Below are 20,828 nucleotides of genomic sequence, written 5' to 3'. Positions count from 1 at the left end.
AGTCAATGTGAGACGACAGTTCTATACGGAGGACATACTGACCAGGACTCTTAATGCATCTAAGTCCCGCAACTTCATGGAACAAGCACTCAGAAGGGAAGAGAGGTCAAGTCCCCCAGTCCCCCCCCCCCCCGAGAGAGAGAGAGAGAGAGAGAGAGAGAGAGAGAGAGAGAGAACAGGGAAGGAAGCTATGCCAGGAGAGAGCTTGGCAACACTAGCCTCGCTAGTCTCGGGCGCCTACCCATGGGTGAAGAGCTCTCCCTCCCAAGGCCGCTGTCCTGGTGAAGATGCCTCCAGTGCTTCCCTCCTGCAGGCCCCTGTCCTTCTCCATCCCAACAGCCACCTCCTGCCTAAGCTCCCTCCTACCTGGCCCACACCAAGGGCATCCACCCAATCAGGAGCGGGGCATCAGCACAAACAGGTCCTGCTCTGGGACCTCGCACCCTGCGTGCACTGGGAGATGTGCAGGCTTGCGGGTGGAGGGAGGGAAGGGATGCCTCTGGGGCACCCTCCCCCGTGTGCCCTCTGGGGCCCGTCACACTGGGCCCTCCCAGTGGTCACCCTGACAGACGCGGGAAGTGATTCTCTCCAGGGGCTGCTCGGAGAAGGCATGCAGCTGTGGGATGTCCTGGCAACGCGTCCTGCGGGAGCCTCTGGGGCTGCAGAGAGCGTAAGCTGTGAGAGCTGCAGGTGGCTTTCCAGATCTATAGGTCAATGGGGAGATCTGAGAGTCCAGACATAAGCACATCTCTATGGTCAACTGCTTTTTGGCCAGAGTGTCAAGACCATTCAATTGTTTTTTTCAACAAGTGGTGCCGGGACAACTGCACAGCCACCTACAAAAGAATGAAGTTGGCCCCTTACTTCACACAATATACAAAAATTAACTCGACATGGATCGGAAACTTAAACGTAAGAGCTAAACATAAAACTTTTGAAGAAAACATCGAGGTAAAGCTCCTGATATTGGATTTGGGCTAAGGATTCTTAGAGGTGACACCAAAAGCACAAAGAACAAGAGAAAACAGAGATGACATTGGACATCGTGAAAATTGGAAACTTTAGTGCTTCAAACTGAAGACAACCCACAGACTAGGAAAAAATATTTGCAAATCACGTATCTAATCAGGGACCTGTAGCTAGACTACATACAGAAAACTTACAACTCAGCAATAAAAAGACACATAGCCCAACTAAAAACAAGCGAAGGATCTGAACAGACATTTCTTCACGGAAGGTGAAGGTGGCTCCCCTTCACTTAATTGACAGGGTAACTGACGTGCACCCACTATGTGCGGGGCACTGCGCTAGGCAATAGACACAACTGGGAGGCAGAAGAGACTCAGCCTGTGCCCTCATGAGGCCTGCACCGGGTGGACAGATAGCACACATTTACTACGTTCCCGGTACATGTAGTGACTCACTTAATCCTCCCAGTAAGGTAAGTGCTCTGAGAACCCCATTGTATAGATGAGGAAACTGAGGCACAGAGAAGTCATATGTCTTCCTCATGGTCACGCAGCTGCTGAGCGGCCAAGCTTGGCACCCAAGCAGTTTGGTCCCAGACACTCCCCTCGCCCCTGCTACCTGACGGTATCAGTAACGCCACAGTGCACGTCTAACATCCCCAGGGGTCTGGTCTCTCAGGCCATCGCCCGTGAGATGCAACAACCACAAGGGCAAGGCCACAGCTACAACATGCCCAGCAGGAGCAGGGCGACGCCAACAGTCACAACAGATGGAAGGATGAGAACCAGACGGCACAGGGGTCTCGTGCCAAAGAGCGTGCGGGCAGACAGCCCTGGTGAGAGCAGCAGGGCCATGCCCTGGGCCTGCCTGCTGGGCACAGAACCACGGGGCCGCCGAGCCGGGCATGTACCGGGGTGCCCCCGGCCACTGCAGGCCGAGCTGTCGGTGCTCACGCAGACAGTGTGGCAGATCACCTTTTGCAATGAAGTGAAAAGGCGCCTCTCACATAGGAAGGGCGGGTACTGTTTCATGAAGCTTGTTTCAGAGCTATATGGTGTGTATGCTGTGTTGCAGGATAAATTTATTTTCCTACTGTGGGTTTGGTCCGAAAATGTAGGAGTACCATTATTCCTCCTAAAGAAGCTGTAGCTCAGGCCTGTAATGAAATCCCATGCAGCGCTGACAATGAATAATCTAGAGCCGGAGGCAAAAACAACGGTGAGTCTCAAAAACATAATTCTAAGCAGAAAAAGACAAGTCGCAGAAAAAGACTTATGATTCTATTCACATAGATCACGGGCAAAACGACACGGTTTTATTATTTAGGCATGCATACCTAGGTAAGAAGACTCTAAAGAAAAGGAGGGAACAATACAAAATTCTGGACGGGGGTTACCTCTGTCTGCAGTGGTGGGGGTGGGGCAGTGAGGATGAGTGTGATGGGTTGACTTGTGCCCCTCCCCCACCCCCCAAAAATATATGTTGGGCGTCTTATCTCGCAGGACTTCAGAATGTGACTGGTTTGGATACATGGTCTTTACAGAGGAAATCACGTTAAAATGAGGTTATTAGGGTGAGCCCTAATCCAATGACTGATTTCTTTATACAAAGGGGAACTTTGGACACAGAGACACAGGGGGGAAATGCCACGTGAGGATGAAGGCAGAGACCGAGGCGATGCACCTACAACGCAAGGAACGCCAAGGACTGCCAGCCAACTACCAGAAGCTAGGAGAGGGGCCTGGAACAGATCCTCCCTCAGGGCTGCAGAAGGGACCAAGCCCGCTGACACCTGCACCTGACCTCTGGTCCACAGAACCGTGAGAAACACATCCTAGCTGTGCAAGCCCCCAGTCTGTGGTGGCTCTGGACTAGCAAACGAATACAGCGAGGCACATGGCAGAGTCTCAGGATGGGCGGTGGTCTCTTTAAGCTTCACTGAGGGCAAATGGATGTTTGTTTTGTAAGTCTGTATTAAACCGAACCCAGACATTTTATGTACTTTTCTGTATATATTATGTAGTCACATCTTAAATAGAAATAAAAGCCATGGAGGGTGTGGTCCCACCAGTACAGTTTACAGTTGAGGGCACCAAGGACCTGCCCAAGGTCACACACCAGGGCGTAGCTGAGCTAGAACAAGAGCCCAGGTCTCCTAGCCGTGGCCCAGAAAAGGGCGAACTCAGGGAACCTGGAGCTCACAGTCCTGGGAACCAGGAGGGAACCTTCACTCTCTTGTGCCTCTGGTGAGTCCAGGAGAACTAACTGATCTGTGCCTGTAACAGCAAGCACTCAACAAAAGTCAGCAATGGCTGTTGCTGTTACTGTAAGGAGGTATTTCCTTTTCCCTGGGCCTGTGTCCGTGAAGCTGGGGGGAGGCCCAGGGCCCCATGCCTCAGAGCGAGGGGCCATTGCAGGGCCTGGACTCAGTTTCGGGATGAGGGATGCTGCCCTGAACTGCAGGCCTGTGAGGGAGGGAGGCTGCCACCGGGAGGGGGTGCTCTCCGGGGAGAATAAGTCCCTCAGGGCTGAGAGGAGAGGGGCCCACAGCAGGCCTTGCCTGGAGACAGGGGAGGAGGCCCCAGTGGAGAACACAAACAGGTCAGGAACAGAGCCTGGGGCCGGTGTCCACAGCGCCTTTGGCCATGTGTATTGCTAAGGGGCAGAAAGTGACACTTCATGGGCACCTCTGTGGAGCCAGCACTCTCCACACATCATATAACGGGGTTTATCCAAATGTCAGCGCTGCAGCTGCTTGATCCATATAAGTTGTATCCCAAATTCACAGATGAGGAGACCAAGGCTCCAAGATGTCACAATCTCATAGAATTAATATCCACATCCAGGTCTCTCTAAGGAAAACCTTTAATGCAGCCTAACAATCACTCACTCATTCATTCATTCATTCATTCACTCAGCAACCTTCAGTTACACGGAAATCTCCGAGGTGGGACACATCCCGTGGAGACACTGTCATAGATCGAGTTGTTGTTCTTTACCCGTTTGGCCTCCAGGGAGTGCTGCTGACAAGGGCCTTGGGCAAGAGAAGGGGGCAAGGGCAGCCAGGCTCACTGCCTTCCAGAGAACCATGTGCAATTGTACACCATCCCTTCTGGTACACAAAGACAGGGGCCCTCACATCTTGCCTCTTCTTCAGCACCCACCCTGGGTTTCTCAGAAAGCCACACTCATCTAGAAGTCAAGCCTCTATACCTGAGTCAACGACACCTGCTAGGCCTCCCACACCCCTCCCCACCACGGGGCTGGCTGATAGTAATAGCGGCATCCATTCTCCTCGGAACCCAAACCAGCCGAGGAGTACGGGAGGCTCATTCAGTGATCACCCGAGGCCACACAAATGTTAAGCCAGGGCTCTGGGAATCAAAGCCAGGCTTTTGCAATTTCTCCTCCCCTTACCCATACATCCTTTGGAGATCAGAGACTCCCCAGCAGAAGTAAGAATGCGTGAGACTCACTCTGTGAAGGGCACCCAGTGAGGGCTTCTCTGTCACAATTATCCCTTACTCTGGTATAAAACGGTGTAATGGCCCTAAGCAGTTTGGCTCCGTGGATAGAGCGTCGGCCTGAGGTCTGAAGGATCCCAAGTTCTATTCCGGTCAAGGGCACGTACCCAGGGTGCAGGCTCAACCCCTGGCCCTGGTTGGGGTGCGTGCGGGAGGCAACCAATCGATGTGTCTCTCTCACATCGATGTTTCTCTCTCTCCCTCCCACCCTCTCTAAAAATCAATGCAAAAATATCCTCGGGTGAGGATTAACGAAAAACCAACAGTATGATGAACACACATTGTCACCATTCATCCTATTAGCAGATTTTTACAACAACCCCAGGACATACTAGTACACGGGACAGGTGTTCATAACCCTCACTTGGCCAATGGGCAAGTTAGTGAGAATGATTTTACCTGGTCACGGGCTAGTTTCCTGGAATGTGCCCCTCCACGCCCATTCTCCCTGCTTCTCCACCTTGCTTTTTGCCCAGCAGCGATGAGAGGAAGGGAGGGGTGTGAGGCTGGGATACCCCACCCCCACCCCCACTGCTCCCAGTGGGCCATCCAGGCCGTGTGCTTCCATAAGGCTGCAGCTCCCGCCAGGAAGCTTCTCACACCGCCTCTGTGTCTCCTTGTGGGAACCAGACCCGCCCCTCACCTGACCACTTTGGTCATAGTCCCCTTTAAGTTCTCCCAAACTCCCCACCTGAGTGTGCCACCTGTTTCCTATGGACTCTGAAGGATTCTGTAGTCAGTAACCAGGGTGGGGACTGTGGTCCCTGATGGATGAACCAGGGCCTCTGTGAACCTGCCAACAAGGACTTGCTGAGGAGTCCTTTGGGGATTTGAGGGGAGGGGACAGGGAGAAAAGGAACATGGCAGAAAACTGGAAAAAGCTGGTAGAAGAAACATCAGGCAGAGAGGTTTCTCTTTGTTGTTGTTTTTTTGTTTGTTTTAAATATGTCTTAATTGATTTCAGAGAGAGGAAGGGAGAGGGAGAGAGAAATAGCAATGATGAGAATCATTGATCCACTGCCTCCTGCACGCCCCCTACTGGGCATGTGCCCTGACTGGGAATCGAACCGTGACCTCCTGGTTCATAGGTTGATGCTCAAACACTGAGGACTCAGGTTTCTCTTTGAATGAACTAGCATCAACCTTTGGAAAATGGGGAAAGACCACAGCACCGAGAAGTGGGCCTGGGGGAGGGACAAGAGGTGGGGAAGACTTCCATCCGGGCTCCAGGCCAGGCGGAGTCACTAGTGTTGCTCAGAGGAGCATTCTGGAAACTGATCTCTGGTCACAAGGTGGGACAGGGCCGGGGCAGCCCTTGCAACACTGGGAACTTCCAGACTGTGCTCCTGGGACGGGCTGGAGAGGATACGGTTGGGGGCCATGTGCTGGCCTTGAGAGCGGGAAGCTGCAGGTGCCCCACCCTCACCCCGTCTGAGAGAGCCCGTGGGAGAAGGGAAGATGCCACCTGTTGGTTGCTAGACCCTCTTCCCCATTCACCCCCTTGGCACAACCATGCGGAGTGGGAGCTGGGACATGGGGCTGTTCGAGGTCATGCTCTGGCCTCCAGCCACCCCTCTGCCAGGAGCACCCAGCTGGGCTACAGGCCAGACCCTGGGCAACAGAGAAGAGCAAAGACGAAGGAAGGCTCTTCTCAGAGGGCGGGGCAACGGCACACGGATTTTCTCTCATCTACTTTTAGGGATGTTTCTAGTCTTTAATAACTACATGCTTTCATTTTATAAAGGGAAAGAAAATTCTTTCCTGGAGAATCATGAAGATTCTCAAGGAGAAGGAAGACATCTTGTCGTGGCACAACTGGGTGTGAATTAATACACCTGCAGGGGGCCTAGCATTAAGGGGCTTGTCACACAAGCCTGGACCCTGGCCTGTTAGGGACACTCACTGTATACAGTCTCTGAACGAAGACTGGGGGATGCATTGGGGTTCCCTGCACCTGGTGACAGGCTGGCACACGACCAGGGTCTCCACGACATTTGGGGGGTGGTAGGCAGGAAGTTAAAACCCCTGTTTTGAGCTCCTCATGCCTGGCTGAACCTATTCAATTCAAGGAACTCAGGGATGGGGGAGCCCAGGAAGTCACACCTCCCTCAGAGAGCTTGCTGTGCATTATCACCTACTTTGTGAAACCACCCCTGTGCGTTTCCATGTCCTTGACCTTAAAGAAACTTTACATCTTTAACTGTGGCAGTTGGTAGGCAAGATGCAGCATGGTGTCCTATTTAAGAGCAACACACAGGGACCAGAGTGCTTGGGTTGATAGACTAGCTCATCACCTACTGGATGTGTCCTTGAGCAAGTTACTTACCTAATTCGTCTCTGATCCCACCTGTAAGTGTGAGGTAAGTGTCTTCTTCATAGAATTGTTGTCAAGAACAAGGGAATGAATGCACAGAAAGTGCTTAGATACAGTGGTTCTCAACCTTCTGGCCCTCTAAATACAGTTCCTCATGTTGTGACCCAACCACAACATTATTTTCGTTGCTACTTCATAACTGTAATGTTGCTACTGTTATGAATTGTAATGTAAATATCTGATATGCAGGATGGTCTTAGGCAACCCCTGTGAAAAGGTCGTTCGACCGCCAAAGGGGTCGTGACCCACAGGTTGAGAACCGCTGGCTTAGAACAATGTAGGATACATAGCAAGTGCTAGGTAAGTGACAGCTACTATGACTGGCTTTTTCTTCCATTAATCATGTCATCATTTTTGCGGGTGTCAGTCCTCTAAACACAATCTCAATATTTCTGTGACAACTCCACAGAAATGTCTCATCAGCTTGCCTTCTGGGGGTGGAGGTAGCAAGGACGAGAGAAGAAAGTCATGACATGAACAAGGGCATGTAGATGGGTCCCTTGCTAAGTGCTACATACCATTTAATCTGGTGATAGGGACACCAGAGACAATGCAAGAGATCCAGTAAAATTGGAACTTCGGATGAGTAACAAGTGTTTAGTACAAGTATGTCCCAAAATTTGCATGGGGTGTACTTATACTAAAAAAAAAAAAAAATCTTTTTTGTTGGTTATCTGAAAATCAAATTTAACTGGGCATCCTATATTTTTATTGGCTAAAAAGTTTGGCAACCCTACCGGTGGGGTTGAAGAGGTTGACTCCATTGTATGAGTAGGGAAGATGAAGCTCAAAGCGGCTAAGTATACAGGGTATGGCAAAAGCAGGTTTACAGTTGTGAGTATGGGAAACAGGATTTATTGTTGTATTATTGTTTTTTGTTGTATCATTTTGCATCTGAACAACGGTAAACCCCCTTTGCCACACCCTGTATTGCCCCAGGTAATGTCCCAGCAAGTAATTACTCAAAGGCTGAGCTCCCTGTTCCCTCCAGCTGCACTCTCCTCAGAGGAGAGAATTCCAGGCCTAGAGAGAGACAAACTGAGCCCTCAGTGACCTGCCTGCAGTCAGGACATGCCCCTCCGCCCCGGAGGGGAGCCTGCGCGCAGGAAGAGACTTTTTTCCCAGAGAGAGGGAGCTATGGCTCCTCCAAACCAGTGCACCAGGGAGGCTGCATGCAGGAGAGGGAGGGCAGGCAGCCAGGGACCAGGACCGCCCACTGAGGGCTGTGGTCAGCCAGGGCGGCACCCACCACCCTTCCGGGACCTGGGGCTGGAACCTGGAGGCAGAACGCCCAGGAGAAAACTCAGGAAGCCCCAAAGGAAACCCCTCCGGAAGTCCTGATATATTTCCAGAGCCAAGAGAGAGCACTTTAAAGCGAAAGCAGCTCTAAGAGTACTGACCAGGGGCCAGGCTGGCCTCCCAGAGGCCAGGGCATGACCACAGGGCCCCCCGGCAGCCCCAGCCCAGACCAGGCCACCTCTCAGGAGCTCAAACAGATGGCCTCGGGCCCCCCTGGCTCCACAGAGTGCCCCACCCACACCTTCCCTCCAAAGGCCCCCACCTCTGCTCTCTGGGACACCAAGGGGGAGTTTCACTTCAGTCATTCTCAGCTCTATTTTTACTCAAAGGTGGCAAGCCACCACGAATGTTCAAAGCAGGACAAACGAGTCACCTGATTCCAGAAACCTCTGGAGGGCTTCACTACAGGCCTAGGAGTCCAGGCCCAGAGCCCACTCCCCAGCCTGGGACTCCTCAAGGAGGTGACATCCAGGCTCGTCTTCCCCTGGCCAAGGAAGGCCAAGGGGTGCTCCTCCAGACCAGGACAGCGTGTGCAGAAAGCATGGTGTGCCTGTGAGCTGTGAGGAACGCAGTGTGGCTGGAGGGTCGGGAGGACCTGGAGGTGAGGCTGGAGGCGGGCTGGAGCCAGTGTCTGAATCGGTTCCCCTACTATGTCAAGGAGTTTAGACTTTATCCTACAGCAGGGGTGGGGAACCTCTTTTCTGCCAGGGGCCAGTTGGACATTTATAACATCATCCGAGGGCCATCCAAAATGATCAACTTAAAAACCAGGCTGCTATATTTGGTCAAACATTTAATTCACTGACCCCTAATGCCTTGGCAGGGCCAGACCAAAGGATTTCTCGGGCCTTATACGGCCTGTGGGCCGGACGTTCCCCACCCCTGTCCTATCGGAAGTGGCTGCATCAGATCTCCCGGGAGGGCTTGCAGGAGTCTAGGTCCTTCCTACCCAGCCTGGGCATCACCTGGGGGCTTGTCAGATGCCAAATTGGAGGCCCTGCCCCAACCTGCTGGACCAGAATCTGCATCTTTACCAGATGCTCTGGTCTAGGTGAGGCCCTGAGTTATGTCTGGGGCAGAGAGAGGGTCTCCCCCGCCCCCCGTTTTGACCTCTCTAATGTCCTTTCCTGATTGCCCTTCCACCCTGCTCATGCCCAGCTCTACCTGCTCCTCGCACCCTCCCTGCTCCTCTTAGGTGGCCCTTGTGCTAGAACAATGGACCTCAGACCCCCAGAACATTGCCTTTATTCATACCTCTCAACCAATCACAAAGCATTTCCAAGCTGCCACACGCTCGGGCACTGCTGGGTGTTGTAGGAAAGGGAGAGGAACATGTGGTTAAGAGTCAGTCCCCGAATGGGACGGGCACACAGAGGAGCTGTTCAAAAATACAGATGCTTGGGCCCCACCCCAGGTTCTCATCAGAAAGCCCTGGAGTTTGGGCTCCTCTGGTGAAGGGCACAGGCTGGGCATCCACACGGAGCTGGTTTGGAGCCCAGCGAGGCCTTTGTAGGCCGTGTGCCCTTAGGAAAGCCGGTTAAGCACTCTAGAATCTTTTTTTCTTTTAAGTTTCCTAATCCCTAACACCGGATAAAAAGCGTTGGGACCTCCCTGGGAGGCTGAAGACTAAATGGGACATTCTTTGTAAAGTGCTTAAGGACAGGGCCTGGCACCCTATAAAGGCAGCCTTTGTTCTTCTTCTTCAGGCCTCTAAGGAGTTTAGAGTTTGGCAGATTAGAAACTACGGACACAAAACACTGTATAGGTAAACATTACCCAACAACTGATAGGAAAGTGCTTAATGATGTGGCCCAGGGTAAGCAGCGTCCAGGGTTCTGAGTGGGAGATCTCACTGAAGTGAGTGCTGTGTATAATCAGGCCTGGGGGGCTTCCTGGAGGTGGTGGTAGCTGAGCCACGGCTTGAAGCTGGGGGTGAGTTCACCAGAGCAGAGGTTAGTTGTGGGATGGTGAGGGGCCTCACTGGCCTGTGTGTGTGTGTGTGTGTGTGTGTGTGTGTGTGTCCGCACGCGCATGAGGGTGGGGGTTAGTTTTGATAGAATGTGATGGGAAAGAAAACACCCCACTGGAGGTTTCTGGACAAAGCAGAGGTGAATGGAAGTGGGTACAGTGTAGCCACAGCCAGCTGGAAAGGAGGCCATGTCTCGGGTCAGGGAAGGGGCTTGAGGATGCTCAGGTGTCACCGCAAGGGCCTGGCTGTGGTAGCAGCTGACCAGCCACCATAGGGTCCCTCAAGCCAGAAACAGCTCTTTTGCCATCAAATTTGTGTCCCGTTCTTCCTCTCCAGGAAGCTGGAGACAGAACCAGCTCCTGCTTTTGGTCTCTAAGGGTTTTACACCCGAGATGGCACACAGTGCCCACTGACCCATCTAGGTGGGCACCATTCAGGTCCAAGGGGGGAACGTTTGGTCAGGAGCTGCCAAAACATGTGCCCACCCTGGTGATGGGAAAATGGTGCTGCTACACGGCTGGGTGGCGCACCAGCTGGTCTCTCATTAACCCTCTCAATGATGCACTGGAAAACAGACAGCCAAGGCTTTCTGCCCCATTAACACGAGGCTGCCCTTCAGGGGGCGGGGAGGCCATGGGTTCTGTCTAGACAGAGATACTCGTAAAGGCCAGATGCCTGAGCTTCTGCACTCAGGAGGGGGTGGGCCGAGATGTGGTGTGTCCCCTGCATGAGGTGCCCCCCACGGCAGAACTCCCCAGCACAGGCTGATCACAACAACGGCTCCCCTTTCTCATCCTTGAAATGAGGGTAACATCCGTTCACAGGTTTACTGTGGCGATTAGATGAGATCATGAATGTGTGAACACCAGTCTGGTACCCATCAGGTGTCCAACGGCTTTGTTATTTTTCTTTTTATTGGGAAATGGGCTCGGAAGGGAGATGTGTCCTGGGTTGCCTTTATCTGGTCAGAACCCAGTGTGACAGAAGGGACTGGCTTGGGTTGGGATCTGCAGACAGTCCCCTGGGAGTGGGAATAAAGGACCCCAGGTCCCCACACCGCCACCAGCAGCAGCACTGCCATCCCCTGGGAGCTTATTAGAACGCAGGACCTCGGGCCTCACCGCAGACCTACTGAATGAGAGTCTGCATCTTAGCAAGATCTGCAGGCGATTCAAACGCACAATAGAGTTGGAGATGCTGCTCTCATATATTTGGTCCCGGGGAAAATCATCCTTTCCCACCACGGGAAATGTGGGGCCCGTGACTCTGGGCAGACAGGGACCCCGAAGCAGAAGAGCCCTGTGATCAGCACCCGCCTGCTTGCCATGCCACATGGAAGCACATTCAATCACCTGTTGAGGAAATGATTCCCTTCTTGATTCCTTTCCTTTTTTTCCTGTCATTGAAGAAGAAAGACTCTGTTTGGTACCACTGTCCTTAACATCCCTCTACCCTGGTTACTTCCCTGTAAACAAGGACACCAGAGGCTCAGACCTAGATCCTTCCAGAGCAACCGTGTAGAACCAGAATTAATGTTTTTTGTAAGGTAACTTTTGATTTACTGCACGTGGGACAGATGTCCATTAGTTTCCTTTCTAAGTAAGTTATATGTTAAATAATGAATCCCATTAAAGAAGAAAAGCCATCAAGTCCATTATAAGAGAAGTGTGTGAGTCTGGGAAGATCACGGCTGGGGTATATAAAGAAGTGCGGCTTGGGGATTATTATTCCTTACCGTTCCTAAGAGGCCTTGGAGACCATCTCGTCCACGGTTTTCCATATTGCAAGTCATGGCACCACTGTAGTAGCTCACAACCAGCGCCTTTGGGGCTTGTTTTTAATGGAGTAGAATAGACTAGAACATAAGTGCATTGCAAATGTGAAGGAGAGGGGTAAATACTGTCCAATGAAACTTTTGTTTCAGTTTGCGTGTGTGCTGGCTTACAATGTAAAATGTGTATATAGTCCACCCTCTCTATGCCTGGGTTCCACATCCACAGATTCAACCAACCACGGATCAAAAATATTTTTTAAGAATGTTACGGTGTTGCCCTAGCCCGTGGTCGGCAAACTGCAGCTCCCGAGCCACATGCGGCTCTTTGGCCCCTTGAGTGTGGCTCTTCCTAAGCCTTAGGAGTACCCTAATTAAGTCCATAACAATGTACCTACCTATATAGTTTAAGTTTAAAAAATCTGGCTCTCAAAAGAAATTTCAATCGTTATACTGAGTGAGTGAGGGGGGCGGCGGTTCATGGGTCCCTATAACCAACCACGCAGGGGTTCCTAAAAGTGCCCACCGGCTCAGTGAAGAAAGGAAATTTTGAGCAGCAAAGGGAAAGGAAGAGAATGGAATTGTGGAGCACCCCCTCCCTCTACCCCACTTTTACCTTCCTGCTTGGTGTCAGCTCAGGGCAGGCTTTCATCCTATCATACCCAAAACCCTCACCACACACAAACGCTTTGTGAAACAAGCCTTCAGTCTTGTTCCGGCCTTTCTGGCTCCAGCCAAACAGGGGTCTGCTGAGGTGTCAGCCGCCCCCATCGCCCCATCCCCCCAGGCTTCCCCCAGAGGGCTGACCTCAGCAGGGGACTCTCTGGGCTTGGAAAAGGGGGACTCAGCAGGTGTGGGGAGTGGGGCAGGGGGGTCTGCTCCGAGCCACCCCATCATTAACATGCTGCCCGTGGGTGAGTTCAGTGCAGAAGCTGGCTCTGGGTCCAGCTGGCCCTGGCCTCCGCAAAGGCCCTTGGTGTGCAGTGGCCTGATTTAAGGCCCAGGGCTCCCTTTATTGTCCTTTGGAAACTGTGGAGGTGAATTTAAAAAGGCCTGAGAGCCGGGGCTCTGGCAAGCCCTCTCTTCCTCCAGTGCCCACTCCCTCGCTCCTGGCCCTGCTCTGCTCTGGAAACTGGGCACTAGCTGTACCCCATCCCTAAGTCTATTTTCTCTCTCCTTCCTTTTTTTTAAACATTTGGTGCTTCTTGAGAGTAATCCCAGGAATGAGGTTACACTGGGATATGGACTCCAAGTGTCCGTGGGGAGATCTCCTCAGGATCATCCCTTAGGAAGGGGCGGCCCAGTTGGTGAGAGCCCCTCCAAGGCCATGCGGGGAAAGCCAAGACCGTCTCCACAGTTGTCATTCTAGCTGGAGAGACGACAGATCCATCACCCTCTGTGAAATACCAGCTGCCAAGGGGCCTTCACTGGCTCCTCTGTGAAAGGCCAGGGACTGTGGGAGAAAGAGCAGCGCAGAGTCAGGCCAAATGGTGTTCAACTCCTGGCTTGTACTCTAGCTCTAGGGCCCTGGATTACTTACTTAACTTCCCTTGAGCCCCAGTGTCCTCCCGGTAAAATAGAGGTAATAATTCCTGCCTCATAAAATGTGGCTGTTAAAGACCGGTGAGAACACATGGGAAGTGCCTAGACCCGTGGTCGGCAAACTGCGGCTCGCGAGCCACATGCGGCTCTTTGGCCCCTTGAGTGTGGCTCTTCCTAAGCCTTAGGAGTACCCTAATTAAGTTCATAACAATGTACCTACCTATATAGTTTAAGTTTAAAAAAATTTGGCTCTCCAAAGAAATTTCAATCGTTGTACTATTGATATTTGGCTCTGTTGACTAATGAGTTTGCCGACCACTGGCCTAGACCACTGTTGGAAACTGAATGGGGTACACACACACACACACACACACACACACACACACACGCACGGTGGGGGCAAAAGTAGGTTTACAGTTGCTGAGTACGCAAAACACGGTTTATTCTTGTACTATGATGTATTAATTACTGTATTATTTTCCATACAAACAACTGTAAACCTACTTCTGCCCCACCTTGCATATATATCTGAGATCTTATCCAGCTCAAACTGGGAGCCGTCCTACAACAACCTAACCTCTCAGAGCCTTGGTTTCCTCGTCTGTGAAACCGGGGGACAATCACAGCTACCTTGTTGGGCTCGGACAACGTAGGAAAAGTACCCAGCACAGTATCAGGCACTTCGTAGGGCTAACTAGATGTTATGTTTTCTTCCATCCTTCCTAGACCAAATGGAAAAATCTAATTTCTATGAACCCAGCAGGACTAATTTCTTTTTTTTTTTTAATCCTCACCTGAGGATAGGTTTTCATTGATTAATTTGAAGAAAGAGAAAGGGAACATCAACATGAGAGAGAAACATTGACAGGGGCGGGGGTGGGGGTGTAATTGAACCCACATCCTAGGAATGTGCCCTGACCAGGAATTGAACCACAGTGTTTTGGGGTACAGGACGATGCTCCAACCAACTGAGCCACCCAGCCAGGGCTAATGAGCTTTCTTTTCATTGGCCCAGTGGTTGTGAGACACCCAAGGATCAGGTCTCTATGTCCTTTTGCAGAACCAGACACATTTCCCAAAGAGATCCCCATGGCACAACTCCAGAGGCACCAACCCATAGAACACAGTCAGAAAGCATGTGGGGTTTTTTTCCCCCCTAAAACTGCACCTTCAAGGAAGAAACTCATTCAAAAAGATGGCCCACAGGCTGTGTAGGCCACGGGTAACATGCCGCTGAACAGGGTGACCACAAGTGAGGAAATCCATTGCTGCAGAGGGGAGCAGCCGTCCCCCAGCGAGGGAAATAACTGGGCTTAATTACACATCTTCCGTCTCTCTGTAATCTGGATCCATTAAACCCTTGTTGCTGGCCAGGAGGCAATGCCCAGGAGGAAGGGGTTAGCCCAACACACTAATAGGATCAGCCCTTCAATCCCATGAAGGTAATTATGGCCACATCCTTCCCCACCTGCCGTGAGTAAACCCACAGATCCCTAGTCGGCCTGGGGCTTTCCTAGGCAGCACCGGCTCCACAGACACCCAGGAAGCGAATGGCTACGCCTCCCAGAGTGACAAGGACTCTGAGCTCCATCGGCACTGGCCTCCCAGCCTTCCTTCTGCAGACCTTGCTCACCTTAGGCCAATGCCGGACAGCATCTGCTATGTCTACTTGTGGTCTAGAGGGGCACGAATGGATCAGAGACGAGGGTAGAGAAGGGGGAATGGCACCTGACCAATTACGTCACCACGCCCCGCCCCCATCCGGCCCTATCCCCTGAAGACCACACTGACCCTGTCCGTTCTTATATGGCCAGGCAGCCCGTATTCATTTCCATTCTGGTGCATGATGGGAAAGGAAGGGCAGGAAGAGAAACCATGAATAAAGCACAGGGGCAGCAAACTGAGGGAGGCCTAAATAAGGTCAGAATCTGGGGTCAGAGAAGCTGGCTGTCCCAGCCACGGTTGGCCATGGCATCACTTGGCCCCACTTCAAAGGGCTCTTTGCCAATGCCTTGGGCAGGGGCAGGAATGGGCACCCATCCCCAACCCCCACACAGGGATGCACCCTATAGTCTGCCTGTTGCCCTGATTTCTTTCTTCTCCCCCATTTACAGGGTCCGGACAGCTCTCTCCAAGCTTCAGGGACACACAGAACACTCCCACTGCCATGGGGGCATCCATGGCTCCAACTCTCTTGCCCACTGAAATGCAAGCTAGGGTAGACCAAAGCCACAAGTCAACATCAGTCTCTCCCATCCTGCCCTGCAGACAGGTAAGCCTGCTGGCGACAGGTAAGCCTGCTGGCCTCCCCTACTGGCATCAGTGGAAAGTGCCAAGACGCTACAGGTAGGACGTGGTGGGTGCTCCAAGCCCCATGGGTAGCCTCAGCTTACCTACCACACCAGGGGCCAGACAGAGGCAAATGGTGTGGAGATGACGTAGAGTTGTTCTAAAGCCACCTCGTTCCTGGTTTGCCCCCAAAGAACCTAAGCTGAGCCAAACAGCCACAGCACCAACACTGGCAGTGCGGCCTTCCAATCACACAATCACAGGCCATAGCAACGCGTGGGACTCCCCTGGGGGTCTCCGACTCCACTATAAGCTACTACAATGACCAAATCCACACAGCTGGAAACTTGTGAATGGGCCAGCTAATGGGTTTCTGGGATTTCTAGTGGAGTAAGAAGTTAAAGAAGCCAAAAACCCAGAAGTTTCCTTCACCCATAATATTACTGGGGGCATATTATGTATGAGGCACTGGGCTAGGCACCATCTAAGAACCTGGTCCGAACTCTCTGTTGCTACCAGTCCCCTTCCCCCCTTCCCACGCCCTTTCAAACTCCTCTGCAAGCCTTTTACGAGGGGGGACCATGGTGAGCTGGACATCTGAGCAGGTCAATATACCCTTTATCTTCAAAGCACTTTATATAAACATTCATCAAGTAATCCACACAGCACCCAGGAGAGCTATCATAGCCTCTCTTTACGGAAGTATGCACAAGGAGTGCGCACCAGAGCCGTCCAGCAAACAGACCAGACCTCAGAGAGCACCCCACGTCCGTCCATCCTACCACAAGAGTGAGAATGGGTTTTCCTCACGATTCCCGCACCTTCTACTCACCTACCAGCATTTTCCAGCTGGTTCTCCAAAAATGGCTCTGTCATTTCTTCCTCTTTCCAAACAACAATAACATCAGCAACCACAACAACAGCACATGGTGTTTCTCTGAGTAGATGACTTCATCCCTCTGCCCCAGCCCGACCTCCAGACACTCCGAGACTCCAGCAGGCATGACAAGGATGGCCTGCTGTTGTGACTGGCTCTGTTCCGAGGATAAGAAGACATCCACCTGCAGGTGTTTACCGGCACATCAGGGGAGGTCTAATCGAACCCACCCAGTCTGCCAGGCCAGCGGCTAATATAGGAGGTAAGATGGGCAACTGAGGCAGGCTCATGATCATCTGGAGATGGGCTGTGTCCCTCAGTGCTTGCCTGGCCCAGGGACAGGGCACTGAGCCTATAAGGGGCAGGCAAACATCACGACAGACTGAAATACCCCTGGGGAACGGTGCTTGCGATAAGAGAAGGGAGCTCCAAAAGGTAGGTTCTGACAACAACAGATGGCCGTGTTCTGCCTTCTGGGAGGTCCAAGTAACTGCAAGCTTTGTTTGGCTCAACAGAGTAGGAATGTTTAAGGCCAGAGCTGAAAGGCTTGGGACAAAAAAAGAGGCTGAAATGGCAAAGGAAAAGACTACATGAGCCCTCAGCTCTTTAAATAAATCCCGAACATACGGCTGACGACTTTCCATTTGAAGAGGTGCCACCTGGTTGGCCTACCTGGGGCACATACATCTCAATCCAGATCTGTGTGGAGGGCGGTCTCCACTCAGAGGGACAGAGGAAGTTTCAGCGTACCGGCCTCCCCCCCCCCCCCCATTTTGAGGTAATTCCACAGAATTTAATGTAATCCAACCTAATCCTAAGACATAGAAGAAAACCAAGAGGAAGTGATGTGTTTAGTGGAAAAGGTGATGAGAGCCCGACGGGTATAGCTCAGTGGTTGAGTGTCAAACCTGTGAACCAGGAGGTCACAGTTTGATTCCGGGTCGGGGCCCAGGCCCAGGTTGCGGACTCCATTCTGGGGAAAGAGGGAGGGGGGAGTGCAGGAGGGGGCCAGACCGATGATTCTCTCTCACCATTGATGTTTCTATCTCTCTCTCTCTCCCTCCCCCTTCCTCTCTGGAATCAATAATTTTTTTTTAAAGAAAGGGTGATGAGAAAAAGAAAGAAGATAAAATGAAGATCATAGCCCTATAGAGAGAATCACACCAGATTCAGGGAAAGAATCTAGGCAAGGCACTGGGGGGGGGGAGGGGGGGAGCTGACATTATTACATTAACGTAGGAAAACGAGTGGCACAGAGACAGGAAGTGGGATGACTGGAGCCCCCATCTGCCACTCCGGCTTATCAGGGGCGAAGACCCTGCTGCCATCAGTCCTGGGTCGCTCTGGCAGCTGAGCGCCACCCAGCTCCCCGAGTCAGACAAACCACCCTCACGGCCGGCAGCCCTTCAAGGCTTCCCACAGGGGCAGAGGGGTCTGCTGCCCACCGCTTATCCACGGACTATCCACATGCAATGGAAGGGGACACACTCCCCCTGGCACAGAAGCTGAAGCCAAAATGAGCTGACAACTAACTCCAAAGGCAAGAAGTCTGCAAAGGGAAGGGGCTGGTTGGCAGTCGGGCATCTTGGAATACAGAATCCCTGGCCTCCGTGAACTCAGAGCCTCAACCAGCCCTGCCTTGGCGCCAGGACCAGGCCCCAGTTCCTGCAAGAGACACAGGGACAGGCTGGGGCCGGAGTTATTGAGGCCACTGACCGTGCTGGGCCATTTCAGGGAGAACTCTGTGACGGAGGACCAAAGAGACAGACGTCCCCCATTCCAGGACACTTCGCGGCCCTGAATAAGCTCAGACATACTCGGGTGAAATTCGAGTCTTCCTAGCGTATGATCTGAATTCCAGCTTTGTCATTTGTCAGTTATGTGACCTTAGGTAATGATTTGAGCTTACTGAGCTTCTCTCTCTGTAACATGGGGGTGAGATGCCCGTCTGGCATGGCTCAGTGGTTAAGTGTTGACCTATGAACCAGGAGATCATGGTTTGATTCCTGGTCAGGGCACATGCCTGGGTTGTGGGCTCGATCCCCAGTGTGGGGCGTGCAGGAGGCAGCTGATCAATGAGTCTCTCATCACTGATGCTTCTCTTTCTCCCTCTCCCTTCTTCTCTGAATTATATATATATATATATACATATATATATATATATATGTATATATATATATATGTATATATATATATATTATTTTATTTTATTTTTTAAATAGCGGTAAGACTACCCATCTCGCCCGAGTTGTGAGCTTTGGAGAGAATGGATGGAAAGTGCCTAGCACAGAGCCTGGCATGTAGCAGGTCCTCGGGAGATGATATTATCATGTGCTCAGGAGAAAGCTTTCTCACCGAGTAACTCCCATCTCTACGAAGGGACACTGGCCACCCTGTGCCCTAGGTACAGCCCCTTTACCGATCCTGGTGGATTTGGCTTTTGTGGCAACTTGCCACCCCAGGACTGTGAGCCTTGTAAGCAAACAACTTCCCGAGAGGCAGAGGGACTTCCTCTGGGAGCCACAGGCCCCTACAGCCAGGCAAGTGACAGCCCGGGTATTTGTTTTAACGTAGGCTCTTGTCAAGAGGAAACTTCATGGCTAACAGCCCAAACATGACTGCACAGCACCTCCCCAGGAAGCCTGGTTCTACAGCCTCAAATAAGCTGTTCTGAAGAGGAACTCCTCACACTGCTGCCAAGGCAGTGCCCCCTCCCAGCCCTCCAGCCGGCGGCTCCAGGAGCCCAGGGGCCAGGGCAGAAGCAGCAGCAAAACAGACAGCTCAGATGCCAGCCTGGCTCAGATGCCAGCCTGGTACACAGGCACCACCCCCCCCCCCCCCGCCCCCCAAAGAGGCACTCGGTCTAATTCCCTTTCCTAGGCCCGTCTTCCTCAGGTCAGGAATTTTCAAGGCAGCCTCAGGCAATTTTGCTTCTCTGCTGGGGTGGGGGTGGGGCGGGGAAGGGGGCGACAGGAAAGCTTGGAAATGATCGGGTCTGGGTTTCTTCTCCAGGGCAGTGGAGAGAAAGCCCGAGCCAGGTTTCCAGAGGATTCTATGCGTTGGGGAACAGGGAAACCAAAGAGCCAGACACATTCAGAAATGTAAGCAGCATGTGAATATGAGGCATTGTTATGACTGTCATTTGGGCGAGCGCAGCGAAGAGGAGGTCACTAATCCTTTGCGGGTCAGGAGCTGATCTGCAGCAGACTCTGAGCAGATGTGCGCCCCCGTTCACGCGGACACACGCCACACAGCCACGGGCCCTGACTTTCACCCAAAGGTGCTGGCCGCGCAGGGGAAGGAGCAGATGGAGTGGCTGGGCTTGGCAGGACTGCTACCCTGGGGGGTCGGGCTTGGCCCCTTTGATGTTGAAAAAACCAAAGCAGAATGAACCATCACCAGGAGAGCTCCTGGGGGGGGGGGGGGAGGAGGAAGCATGACGAATGACGGTGACCCAAGGGGCTACAGAGGTCAGAGGCTAGAAGCCTCCAGGGCAAGATCTTGGGGTTCAAGGCCCCCCCCAATATGACTGATACCAAGGAATTCGAGCCAAGCTGCCTCTTAAAAATGCCCTTGACCCATGGCACCCATTGTCCAGAGCCAGAACCTGGCCCCACCTGCCTCCCCCAGCCCCTGCCTCCTGCCTCAGGGCTCTGGGCTAGGAGAGTAGCCAGGGAGAGTGGGAGGGTCCCCCTGAAGTGGCGGGGAGAGCGTACTCCATCTCCTGTCGTCTTCAGGGGCAGCAGGACTCTCCCCACATCCCTGTGTGCGCTGGGGAAGGTGTCTCCACGCAGGGGTGGGAAGGTGTGCAGGGCTTTAGCCGCCTAAGCAAGGCGGAGTGGGAGGTGGGGGCGGGGCGCTCGGCCCCCAAATGTACGAGTGACCAGGTACACATACCAGCGGCGGCACTGGAGCCATCACAAGATCGCGGCAGATATGGGGGCAAGGGGGTGGAGGAAATGGAAGGTTTGCTTTTTCTTTTTGGGGGGAGGAGAGGGGGGTGGTGATGAGGCTGGCAGGAAAGACTGCGGAGCCGGGGTTTACAGCTCCTTCTCCAAACGGCCCCCACGCATATCTGCACACACATTTTCCCTTCCCGCCCACCCCCACCCCAAACACACACCCGTCTCAAGCTGTCCCCGAGGTGGCCAACTCTGGCCCCAAGGACTTTGCCAAAATGGCCTTTCTGCTTCAGCATGGACAGAAGGAGCAGC

General features: G+C 52.6%; 1 protein-coding gene and 1 pseudogene across 1 annotated transcript in view; one reads left to right on the top strand and one right to left on the bottom strand.

Moving 5' to 3' along the window:
* The window catches only part of ABR (active BCR-related), a 179,066-nt gene that overhangs the window by 117,999 nt on the left and 40,239 nt on the right, over positions 1-20,828 (bottom strand). The gene's annotated exons all lie outside the window — the stretch shown is intronic.
* Positions 14,676-20,828, top strand: part of LOC102443334 — a 17,309-nt pseudogene continuing 11,156 nt past the window's right edge.

This window comes from Myotis lucifugus, unplaced genomic scaffold (assembly GCF_000147115.1).
Source record: "Myotis lucifugus unplaced genomic scaffold, Myoluc2.0 scaffold_157, whole genome shotgun sequence".
NCBI lineage: Eukaryota > Metazoa > Chordata > Mammalia > Chiroptera > Vespertilionidae > Myotis > Myotis lucifugus.
The sequence above is the reverse complement of the archived record's forward strand: the minus strand, read 5'-3'. Positions and strand labels throughout refer to the sequence as shown.